Source organism: Macaca nemestrina, chromosome 11, assembly GCF_043159975.1.
Source record: "Macaca nemestrina isolate mMacNem1 chromosome 11, mMacNem.hap1, whole genome shotgun sequence".
In the NCBI taxonomy this organism is placed as follows: Eukaryota; Metazoa; Chordata; class Mammalia; order Primates; family Cercopithecidae; genus Macaca; species Macaca nemestrina.
In genome coordinates, this window is record NC_092135.1 from 117,478,875 (window position 1) to 117,491,503 (window position 12,629).

A 12,629-nucleotide genomic window follows, 5' to 3' on the forward strand; every position below is an offset into this window, starting at 1 on the left:
TGAGCTCTAACAGAGATGAGGTTGCTTGGAGGAGCACGCTGTGGCAATGACAGGCTCTTAAACCAGAGAAATTGTATCTCGTCTAGCAGGATTTCCCGCGCCTGATTCAGGGAGCCCCATCTGCCCTGAGGCCTCTGCCTATGCTGACAACCACTGCTGCTTGTTTCTGCTAATATTGCAGCAGGGTGCTTCTATAGAAGCAATCTATAAAACACCATTTACAGCCATAACTGAACCACAAAAATCAATCCCCAACGCTCACTCCCATCAACAAACATGCTTTGAGGGCCTCCTGGGTGTGGCGCACAGTTTGATGGTGCCCTGGGAGACAGAGGGATGAGTAAAATGAGGACTCTGCCCCTGGGGGAGGATGGATTTCGAATCTCCCAAGAGAGACAGGCCACATGGGAATGGGATAATTACTGGACTCAGCCAAAGTGTGGATGCCAAGTAGAGAATGAAGGCTCTAGAACTGCACTGGCTAGTACAGCAGCCACCAGCTACACAGGGCTATTGAGCCCTTGACATGTGGCTACACCTTCAAGTACCTCTCACACTGAGAAGTGCTATACCTGTAAAACAATGTACACATTGGATTATGTACAAAATGTATGAAATATCTCCATTTTAAGATATTGCTTACAGGTTAAAATGATAGTATTTTGGATACATTGTTAAATATACTATGATTGCTATATTAGTAACGTTAATTTCACCTGTTTTTATTACTTTTTTTTTTGGATACAAAGTCTCGCTCTGTCACCCAGGCTGGAGTGCAGTGGCACCATCTTGGCTCACTGCAATCTTCCCCTCCTGGGTTCAAGCAATTCTCCTGCCTCAGCCTCCCAAGTAGCTGGGATTATAGGCGCCTGCCACCACTCCTGGCTAATTTTTGCATTTCTAGTAGAGATAAGGTTTCTTCATGTTGGCCAGGCTCGTCTCGAACTCCTGACCTCAAATGATCCACCCGCCTCGGCCTCCCAAAGTGCTGGGGTTATAGGCGTGAGCCACCATGCCCAGCCTGTTTGTGTTACATTTTAAAATTGCAGCCACTAGAACATTCAAAATGACATACGTGGCTTCCACTGTATTTCTGTGAGACAGCACTGGTCTAGGAGTAGAGGATCCAGCAGGGGACCAATAGCCTGTGTGACTGCAGCTGCAAGAATTCTGAGGAAATGGGACAATGAGGAGCCTGCAAGGGGAAACCGAAGATGGGTGTGGGGAGGACATTTGAAAAGTCTGATCATGAAGGGAAGAAGGGAGGTGGCAGTTCCGGGAGGCCACCAGGGTCCCAGGGACAATCAGTAATAGACACTCACCAGGTCTTCCTCTCCCTCCTGCCATCTTCCAGAAAGACAGACCCTGGGCACTTGCAGACATCCCCCCTGCCCCCCCGCACACCCCTGGCAATGCTCTAGAGTGAGGGTCCTTCATTTCAGTCCTTGGCAAGGGGGAGTGAGCCAGAGATGGCAATACGCTGCATGTGGCTGCTAAGTCACGGTAAGTAACAGCCTTGGCCAGGCCATCCATTGCAAGGTGGGTTAAAAACACACCTCTCCTCCCTGACTCCCGGCTCTGGGCCCTGGGTAAAGGGCAATGGTGGGGAAGGAGAGACCAGGGATACTGATATAGATGCAGCTGGGAGTTTGGTCAGTGTTTGAGATCAGGGAGGATTTCTCAGAGCAGCAGTGTGGCCCAGGAGGAGGAAGTCAGTTCCCTGACCTAGCCAGACAAAGCTCCCATTATGGATACGTTTCATCGGGGGAAATCAGGCAGCCTGGATCTGATGTTCACTTCTCTGCCCGTGCCACCCGCCCCCCCCGCCCGCCCCCTCAGCCACACAGAGAAGCTGTAAACACTCGAATACAAGGATTAACTCTGCATGTGGTGTCTGGGACATTATGAACAACTCTTGGTGGCCGTGTTTGTGTCTGTGTTAAATTGATCTTTTTAACCCCCAGCACCTAGGACGTGAGGCTGCCAAGCTTGGTATTCAATAAATATTGATGGATGAAGGAACAATTGAAGAAAGGAGTGCATGAGTAAACAAATGACAAATATGTCAAAGCATGGATGCAGATTCTTAGAATGGGCTAATGCTGTTTTCTGCTAGATTTTTGGATGTAGGCAAGTGAGTTCTCTCATAATACAGATCCACAGTGTCTGGGTCAGAGGAGAAGTGATGCTTGGCATGGCATTTCACCATCCTGCCTGCCTGCCTGGGGCCCTGGGCCTACAGGCTTTGAGGACAGGGTATGGCCAAGCTGCAGCCTTCCTGGGCTAAAGCTCTGCCTTTTAGTCTCTTATCCTACTTTTTAGAAGCCCTTTAAGGTCTTTGTAAAATGAAATATAACGTGAAGAATTCCAGGAAAACTGGATAAGCCTGACTATGGGTGGGCGTGGCTGAATTATTTCCGGGGCTGGCCAAGGAAGGGCTCCCCTAAGTTCATCGGAAGCCTGCAGCTTCCCCTTATGGCCACTGGAGGGCACTTGGACCATGAAATACCAGATCGTCTCCGCGTCCCCGGTCTTTGGAGATGTGTGATTCAATTCAACAAACGTTTCAAAATCAACACCATAATGATAGCGCTTTTGTGTTGAATATCCAATATGGCGCTAAACACTTTATATATATATGTGCGTGTATATATGAACTTGCTTAATATTCACTACAACTGTTGTGAGTTACTTAGGCTATTTAGGAAAAAAAATCAAGGCTTAAAGAAGTCAAAGTACTTACCCAAGATTGCTTACCTAAATAAAATTTGGGAGTAAGGACTTGAACTCAAGCCCTTGGGCACTAACCATAAGTAATAAGTGCACACAAGGCTGAAATGAGGACTCTCTTATAAGCAGGAAGACGCACACACCACACAAATATTACTGTTCCTGAACAACTTACACATTCTGAAATTGGAAGATGACTTATAATTTGTACATTACATGGTAATGTTTCTTTTCTCCCTTGAAATGATGTTATTAAATAAATGAAGTGTCTCACAATTCATGGTGTCTTAACTTGGATGAAATAAAGTCATAGTAATACAAGGCAGGGAAAGATAATTTTCATTTAACATTTAAATAGCACTTACTATGTCCCCAGAACTATTCAAAGCACTTTACATCAAGGAACTCAATGAATCCTCATAGGCACCCTCTGAGAAATGCGTTATCACCCTCATTTACAGAGGAGGAAATGGAGACACAAGGAGGAAGGCAACTTGCCCAAGGTCACACAGCGAGGAAGAGCTGGGATCAGGGTCTCTGGTAGTTTGGTTCCAGTCTGGGCTCCAAGCCACTCTGGGCTCTGAGAAGAACTTGGGAAATGAGACTGGAGCTGGCCATGAGAGGGAGATGGTAAGCATTGCACCAGAAGAAATGCCCTGTGGAGGTGAGGGTGTTCCAGGCAGAGGAAAAGCATGAGCAGGCTGGGCGCAGTGACTCACGCCTGTGATCCTAGCACTTTGGGGGGCAGAGGCAGGCGGATCATCCGAGGTCAGGAGTTTGAGACCAGCCTGGCCATCATGGCAAAACTCTGTTTCTACAAAAATATAAAAATTAGCTGGGTGTGGGTGGCAGGTGCCTGTAATCCCTACTACCAGGGAGCCTGAGGCAGGAGAATCACTTGAACCTGGGAGACAGAGGTTGCAGTGAGCTGAGATTGCGCCCCTGCACTCCAACCTGGGCAGCAGGACAAGACTCCATCTCGGGGGAAAAAAAAAAGAAAGGAAAAAAAAGAAATGCCCTGTGAAGGTGAGGGTGTTGCAAGCAGAGGAAAAGCGCGAGCAACCAAAGCCGGGAAGCAGGAAAGCACCAGGTGAGGACTTGGGCTGGGCTTGGAGATGGGGGCTCGGGCCTCGGGCCTGGGCTACTTAGAGGCTGGGACAGCAGAACAGAGGCTTGCAGAGCCAGAGGCCCTGGGGCCTCCTAGGGGTGGGGAAAAAGAGAGGAGTAGAATGTTGGGGCAGGAAGGTAGGGGGTGCTTCAGTCCAGGGAAGAGCTGAGGCCACCCTGCCCCGGCCACTCTCCAGGGAAGGGCCATTTGGGAAGTGCAGTGTGTGCTCAGGAAATGGCCGGATTGGGTTACCGGGAAGATTAAAGGAGCTAAATCGGGCCTGGGCCTGGGAGAGGTGTCCAAGAAGGGAACTGCAGAGGACCAGCAGCTGGAAGGCCAGGAGAAGCAGCCTGGGACCTAGGGGTGGGGGCAGGGATCCTAGTCCAGGCTTGAAGCCCTCTCAACACCAAAAAGCTAGAATGTGGGGTCACCAAATAAAGGCCTCCTCACTTAGACGGGGCTGGGGCTGGCGTGGAGTCCCAGAGGAGAAGAGGAGAGGTTGGGAGAAGTTGGAGCATAGATTCAGCCCCATTCTGAGCTGGTGCCTGGAGCTGCAAGCCCTGTTCTGGCTGGGGAGTAGGGGGGCACTATTGCTTGTAGGGTGTTGGTGGGAACTCACTGTACAGCACAGAGGATCTGCTGGAAACAGCCTGGAGCCCTCCAGCACCCTCTCAGTCCCAGCACCATCCTGCCCACTCCTCTCTGCCCGATCCCTCCCCCAGCCTGAGTGGCAGCACCGGCTGTGGCCCCTCCCAGCTCCAAGGGCAGGCGGTCAGTGGTCTATTCTGGTACCCAGGGTGGCTGGGGCACCTGGGAGAGGGCAGAGGGAGCACCTGCCCCATCTCTTTGAGGCTAGATGAGGTGGGGGCATTAGGAGGGCCCTTTGGGGCGGTTGGGGCATACCGTTCTGACTGCTGTGGGTAGGGAGAAAGAAGGCCAGCACTCTGTTTTCAGCAAATTGTAACTCTGGGGATCTTTAATTGGGAAGGGAAGTGGATCTGGGACATTCCTGATGCACTCTGGGAGCATCTGGCACTCACGAGCTGGGGCAGTGGGAATCCCCAGGGGCTGGCAGTGGACCCCGGAATCTTTTCGGAAACTTGAGGCGGCAGATCAAGCCTGGACTTTGGTCTCAGTCCTCCTGGCAGCCTCTCCGGGACAGAGGTGTGGATGCTGCTACCCGAGGCTGCTCACAGGCCAGTTGGGGGCAGTCTGGGGCCAAGGTGGACTGAGGGGAGCCTCTGTAGCCTGTGGGGAGCCCCGTGCCTGACTAGCCTGTGAGTGGCATAGGGCAGAGGGGCCCCCACTGGACTCTTTATCCCTCAGATGGGAAATTTCCAGTGTCCTCCCCACCCGCCTTTCCTGTGGGCTAAAGTTCAGATTCCTCTGTCAATGGGGCCTGACTCCCTGCCAACCTCCCCCTCCATGCCCAGACCCTCTCTGGAGGGCAAGGGTTTTGGAGAGAGGAGCAGAGCAGAATATTAGGAGGGACTTGTCCAATACTGGACAAGGGACTTTTTCCTGGAGAGTCCCTGATGGGGCCTAGTTAAAAGGGGATGAACCTAGGGCTGTGTCTGCCAAATCAGTATGTGGTAAGGCCTTGGAGACCACACAGAGACATAAGCAGGACTTCTAGGAGACTGACTAGGGTTAATCCAGGCTTTGTTTTTTACTTGCTGTGCAACCTTAGGAAACTTACCTAACCTCTCTGAGGCTAGTATCCACAGCTCTAAAATGGGGATAAGAGTTACTTCAGCATTGTGAGGATTAGAGAGACAGTGATTCTATATGGCAGCTATCCATAATACTGTGCCTGGTATACAGTAGATGCTCAGTGAGTGGTAGCCGTGTTATTGTCAGAGGCACCACAGCCCATAGGAAGAGCTAGGGCTTTGGAGTCAGGCAGTCCTGGGTCTGAATCTTGGCCTTGACCTGCTGACCTGAAGCAAGGACTTGAGCAAGTCCTTGGCCCCCACTGAACCAGTTTCCTTATTGGTCAAAAGGGGATACAAAAAACACTCGTGATGGCGGGCACTTACTGAGCACTCAAAGTGTGCTGGGCACTGTGCTGAGTGCTTTGTAGACAAGTTTCTCATTGAATCTTCCCAACAACCCTATGCTGTAATTACCATTCACAGATGAGGAAACAGGCTCAGAGACGTGAGGAAACTAACCCAGGAGTGGGAGATCCAGGATCTGAACTCTGGCCATGGCCTATGAGATGCTTCTCAAATTCCTCCCCTTGCCCACACCTCTGTAGAGTCCAGTGGAACTGAGGTCATGGGCTGCCTATCTGGCAGGTGTGAGAAGACAGAAGGATGAAGGGCTGGGCTATAAGAACATACAACACTGAGGGCCCAAAAAAGGGCATTGTGTAGAACCCAACACTCATCTTCATTGTGTACTCAGATGGTTCGGAGAATAAAGCATCCCGCACAGCGGCAGGAACAGTTCAGGGTGCCGTGGTGGACTGGGGTTTGGAGTGGCAGAGAAGGCCCTGGGGTCTGAGTGGACCCCAAGCTGATCGTGACTCAGCTGGTTGGAGGAAGAGGAGGATGATCCTATAAGGCTATAAATAGCAGCTGTGCATAGTGGCCCTGTGAGGTCATTGCCAGCTTGCTCAGGCCCTGTTTAAAGCCTCACAGCCTCAGAGGGATGTAGGAAACCTGGAAGGGGCCCAGGAGGGCAGGGATCTGACCAAACTGGAGGGGCTGAACCAAAAAAGCCTATGAGGCAAGATGAAAGGAATGGGGATGAATCAGGAAGAAGAGAGAATGGAGTGATGGCACCGAGATCCCAACAGAGAATTCCAAGGAAGGGGTGCAACTCCTTTTCTTCATCTAGGTTGAAATATAAGAAAGAAAGAAGGGGCCCAGGTGCAGTGGCTCATGCCTGTAATCCCAGCACTTTGGGAGGTCGAGGCAGGTGGATCACTTGAGGTCAGGAGTTCCAGACCAGCCTGGCCAACATGGTGAAACCTGGTCTCTACTAAAATATAAAAATTAGTCAGGCGTGATGGGGGGCACCTATAATCCCAGCTACTCGGGAGGCTGAGGCAAGAGAATTGCTTGAACCTGGGAGGCCGAGGTTGCAGTGAGCGGAGATTGTATCATTGAATTCTAGCCTGGGCAACAAGAGTGAAACTTTGTCTCAGGAAAAAAAGAAAAAAAAAAGAAAAAAGAAACAGATCTCTCACCCTCTCTTTGGGGCCAGAGTAGGGAGGTATGTCCAAGGATATTTCACTTTAAGCAAGGATAAACCGAGACCCAGAAAGGGGAGGTGACCAGTCCAATGTCACACAGCTTGTCTCAGAGCTGGTCCAGGACAGGCCCCCAGTTCAGCCACGTGCTCCCAATGCATCAGGAAGCCTTCCCTGGGGCGTTTTCTTTTTTTTTTCTTTTAGAGACAGGATCTTTCTCTGTCACTCAGGCTGGAGAGCAGTGGCTCAGTCATAGCTTGCTGCAGCCTCGACCTTCTGGGTTCAGGCAATCCTCCTGCCTCAGCCTCCCTTGTGCAGTAGACTGCAGGTATGCACCACCATACCTGGTTAATTGTTTTAAAAAAAATTTGTAGAGACAAGGAGGTCTCACTTTGTTGCCCAGGCTGATCTTGAACTCTTGGGCTCAAGCAATGTTCCTGCCTCAACCTCCCGAAGTGCTGGGATTACAGGCATGAGCCACTGTGCTGTCCTGGGACCTTTCTTAATGCTACCAAAGCCCCCCTTCCCTTCCGTCCACCCTTCTGTCCCATCCTCTCCTCCCCGTCATCTCTTACTGGGCGAATAACACCTGAAATTTACAGGGTACTGAGAGTCCACAAAGCCCTTTCATCTCTATCATCTCATGAGCTCTTCCCCCTTGAGGCCCAGCCTCCTTCTTCTCCTATCCTCCTTCCTGGGCTAAGCTGTTCTATTTGGTGGGAGAAGTTAGGGGCTGGGGAGGAGGTGAGATTAGCCCCAGACTTGTCCTACTTTGGCAGAAAGTCCACAGCACTCTGTGTCTGTAAAAGGAGCGTGGGGCAGGAGGGGGCAGGAGTCGGGGCTGTGGGGCCCGCCTTGGAGAAGGAGCAAGGTCGGGCTGTGGGGGTGATGAGGATGATGAAGGAGGGGTTGATGAGAATTGGGGTGGGGGTGCCAGTGAAGGAAGGGGCCCAGGAAAGGGTCTGGGGGCTGGAGGTGGAAAAAGTTAGGAGAGGGAGGATATGTCCTGAATGTCTTAAGCCAATGAGATGTGGAGCATGGCCGATAGGAGGGGGGTGGATTGCTGGCTGAGCCTGGGGAGGAGGCAGCGCACCAGGAGAGGGATGAGTTTCAGGGAGAATCCTGACGCCATCCCGGCTGGGCCCCCAACTCTCCAGCCTCCCCCCGGATGATATCAGGCAGAAACAGCCGCCTCTGGACATTCCTTCCCTTTTACAGTCACTTCGGCTCCTCAGCAGCCTGTGGAGGTCAAGCAGCTGCTCCAGCTGGGGGAAGGTGAATGGAGGGGATGGGGATGCATGGGAGAGGGCTGCTGGAGGGAGGGGCTCTGGGCAGGGAGGCCAGGGGACATCAGACAGTGAGTCCCAAGAGAAAAACTCAGCTGAGACCACTCATTGTTCTCACCCCCTGCTGGGACCCAGAGTCTCAGGTTGTCAGAAGTTGAGGGGACCCCAGAGGTGACCTGGCCTGGTCACCTCTCTCACATTGGGATCACAACAGGGCCGAGGCCAGGGACTTGGTAAACCCAGTCAGCTGGTAAACCCCCAGGATGTCCACCTATATCTTCGCCTCCAATTGACCACTCTACCCCCGACCCCTATGCTTGTGCCTCCTGCCACCACAGCCCCCTCACCCCCCTGCCAATGACCTAGTGCTACAGTTGATGAGAGCCTAGGCCCCCAGAGTTCATCCTTGCCATGCTCTCCCCAAGGCTCTCTCATGCAATGGCTGCCTCCTGGCCCAACCCAGCTCAGGGTGGAAGCACAAGGTCCCCAGCTGGGAAAAAAAGAGAGGAGGAGAGGGGCCCTGGAAGAAGGAGCAGAGGGCGCCCCTGTGGGTGGGTATTAGTCCATGGAGAGAGGGCGCACTGCAGGAGGCATTAACACTGCCTCACACCTGGAATCCCAGAGCAAATGACGCTCTCCCAGACAGGGTAAAGGGCCAGTTCTCTCCTTTTTGAGTTATTTCAGTTTTTTCTAATCCAAATGCCCTATGCCAGCCAAGCCACCTCAGCTATCCACCCATACTAGCCACCTGCCCTCCATCCATGCCATGCATGGAATCTGGGGGCTCCTAGGTAGAGCCAGGGCCCTCATCTTCCAGAGAACCCTCTGTGAGGTTCAGAGATCTGCTGGGGCATCCTGATGCCCTCCAGACATTGTGCTTGGGGGACAGCAGGGAACAGCAAAGGCCAAGGTCTGGAGGCTGGAGAGAGCTGGGCAGCCTCACCCAACAGAAAGGAGGCTGAAGCAAGGGGAGTCTGAAGGAGAGGTGAGTGAGCTGCAGTTGACAAGGTGGGCAGGGCGAGTCCTGTGGGGCACTCAGAGGCCATGACAAGTTTAGGTCTTGCTGGTTCAGTTGGTCAGGGAAAGGAGAGAAGCTGGGAGTGATGAAACAGGCAGTGTTCCAAAAGGCATGAGCACTGCCCCCAAATATTTGCAGGGCAGATCTGTGAAAGGGGGGTTCTTGCTCTGCTTGGCTCCCAGGTTAGAATATGTGGCATAGCAGAGACATATCATCTGGCTTTGAGTATAAGGAAATGTTTTCTTTCTTTCTTTTCTTTTCCTTCTTCTTCTTTTTTTTTTTTAAATTTTGAGACGGAGTTTCGCTATTTCACCCAGGATGAAGTGAAGTGGTATGATCTCGGCTCAATGCAACCTCCTTGCCCCCAGGATCAAGCGATTCTCCTGCCTCAGTCTCTTGAGTAGCTGGGATTACAGGCCCATGCCACTACATCTGGCTGATTTTTGTATTTTTAGTAGAGACGGGGTTTTGCCATGTTGGCCAGGCTGGTCTCAAACTCCTGACCTCAGGTGATCTGCCCTCCTCGGCCTCCCAAAGTGTCAGGTTTACAGGTATGAGCCACTGCACCCGGCAAAGGAAAGGTTTCTAACAGCAGAGCTGCGGTGGAGACATGTTACGTACTCAGGGACTCTTCGGGAATGGAATGTGTGGCCCAGAGACAGTAAGTTCCCAGGGACTGGAAGGATTCAAGCTGATCAAGTGCTTGCTGGAGCCACAGTAAAGAAGACTTCTGACTTCAGCGAGAAGTGGGAGCATGAGACTAGTCAGCCTCATGACCTGCTGAGGTCCGACTGTAAGCTTCTAAAACTCTGAGGTTTGAATAATCTGGAAATATTTCAAACAGAGAGCAGGACTAACTTCTTTCCTTAATTCATTTAACAAAAGTTATTGTCAGTACCCACTGTGCAAGGCACCATCCCACATACACAAATTTATAAATTGTCCCCTTTTCTGGTAAATGCTGAATGAAATCGTTTGTCCTGGTGGACCTTTCCATTTCCAATGTCAATTAAGGAAGAGGCCTGACCACTAAATAATGTGACATTATGCTTTTTTAAAAAAAGTGGCCAGGTGTGGTGGCTCACGCCTATAATCCCAGCACTTTGGGAGCCTGAGGCGGGTGGATCACCTGAGGTTGGAAGTTCGAGACCAGCCTGACCAACACGGAGAAACCCCATCTCTATCAAAAATACAAAATTAGCTAGGCCTGATGGTGCATGCCTGTATTCCCAGCTACTCAGGAGGCTGAGGCAGGAGAATCGCTCGAACCTGGGAAGTGGAGGTTGCGGTAAGCCGAGATCACGCATTGCACTCCAGCTTCGGCAACAAGAGCAAAACCCTGTCTCAAAAAAAAGTACCAAAATTTATGTTCAAAGGCGTCCTGAAGATGTTCACAGCAGCATTGCTTATAATAGCAAAAGACTGGAAACAACATAAATGTCTATCAATAAGGAACTGGCCAAATAAATTATACCAAGTCTATGCAGTGAAATACAAATAAAGATGTTAAGAAAAATGACTCAAAACCCCACAACAAAGAAAAGTACAGGACTAGATGGCTTAACTGGTGAGTTCTAACGAACATTTAAAGAACTAACACCTGGCTGGGCATGGTGGCTCACACCTGTAATCCCAACAGTTTGAAAAGCCAAGGTGGGAGGATCACTTGAGCCCAAGAGTTTGAGATCAGCCTGGGGAAACATAGGGAGACTCCCTGTCTACAAAAAAATTAAAAAGTTTGCCAGGCATGGTGGCACACGCCTGTGGTCCCAGCTACTAGGGAGGCTGAGGTGGGAGGGTAAGAGGATTGCTTGAACCCTGGAGGTTGAGACTACAGTAAGCCATGATCACACCACTGCACTTCAGCCTGGGCGACAGAGTGAGACACTGTCTCAAAACAAACAAACAAACAAACAAACCTAACACCAGTCCTCAAACTCTTCCAAAAATTAGAAGAGAAAGGAATACTTTCTAGCTCACTCTATTAGGCCAGCATCATCCTCATACCAAAGCCAGCCAGCCAAAGACACTACAAGAAAACTACAGAACAATATCCCTTGTACATATTGATGTAAAAATCACAACAAAATACTAGCAAACCAAATTCAGCAGCAAAATTTAAAGGACTACACACTATAATCAGGTGGGATTTATTCCTGGAATGCAAGGATAGTTCAACATATAAAAGTCAATCAGTATCATACTTCATGTTGACAGAATGAAGAAAAACCCTACATGATCATCTCAATGATAAATTAAAACAACTGCACTTACAATAGCATCAAAAATAATAAAATACCTAGCAATAAACATAACTAATGAGGCACAAGACTTGTACACTGAAAATTATAAAATATTGCTGAAATAAATCAAAGAAGGCAAAAATCAAAGGAAAGACATCCCATGTTCGTGAACTGGAACACTTAATATTGTTAAGAATACCATTACTACCCAAAGTGATCTATAGATTCAGTATAATCCCTATCAAAATCCCACCAACATTTTTGCAGAAATAGAAAAATTCATCCTAAAATTCATAAGGAATTTCAAGAGACCTCAAATAGCCACAAATGTTTGAAAAAGAACAAAGATGGAGAACTCACATTTTCTGAGCTCAAAATTTACTACAAAGGTACAGTTATCAAAACAGTGTGTGGTACCAGCATAAAGACAGACATATGGACCGATAGAATATAATAGAGAGCCCAGAAATAAACCCTCACACATGTGGTTAAATTATTTTCATCGCAGGTGCCCAGACCATTCACTGGGGGAAAGGAGAGTCTTTTCAACAAATGGTGCTGAGAAACTGGATATCCACATGCAAAACAACAAAGCTGGACTCCTACCTTATACCATACATAGAAATTAACTCAAAATGGATAAAACAGCCAGGCGTGCATTGGCTCATGCCTGTAATCTCGGCACTTTGGGAGACCAGGGTGGAAGGATCGCTTGATCCCAGGAGTTTGAGGTTGTAGTGAGCTATGATGGCACCACTGTACTCCAGCCTGGGTAACAGAGCAAGACCCTTTTTCAACAACAACAACAACAACAACAACAAACAGACAAGATACCTAAACATAAGAGCTAAAATATAAAATTATTAGAAGAAAACAAAGAGGAAAATCTTCATGACATTGAATTTGGCAATGATTTCTTGGATATGACACCAAAGGCACAGGCAATAAAAGAAAAAATAGATAAATAGGACTTGATCAAAATTACAAACTTTTGTGCATCAAAGGACATTAGCAGCAGAATGAAAAGGCAAACCACAGAATGGGA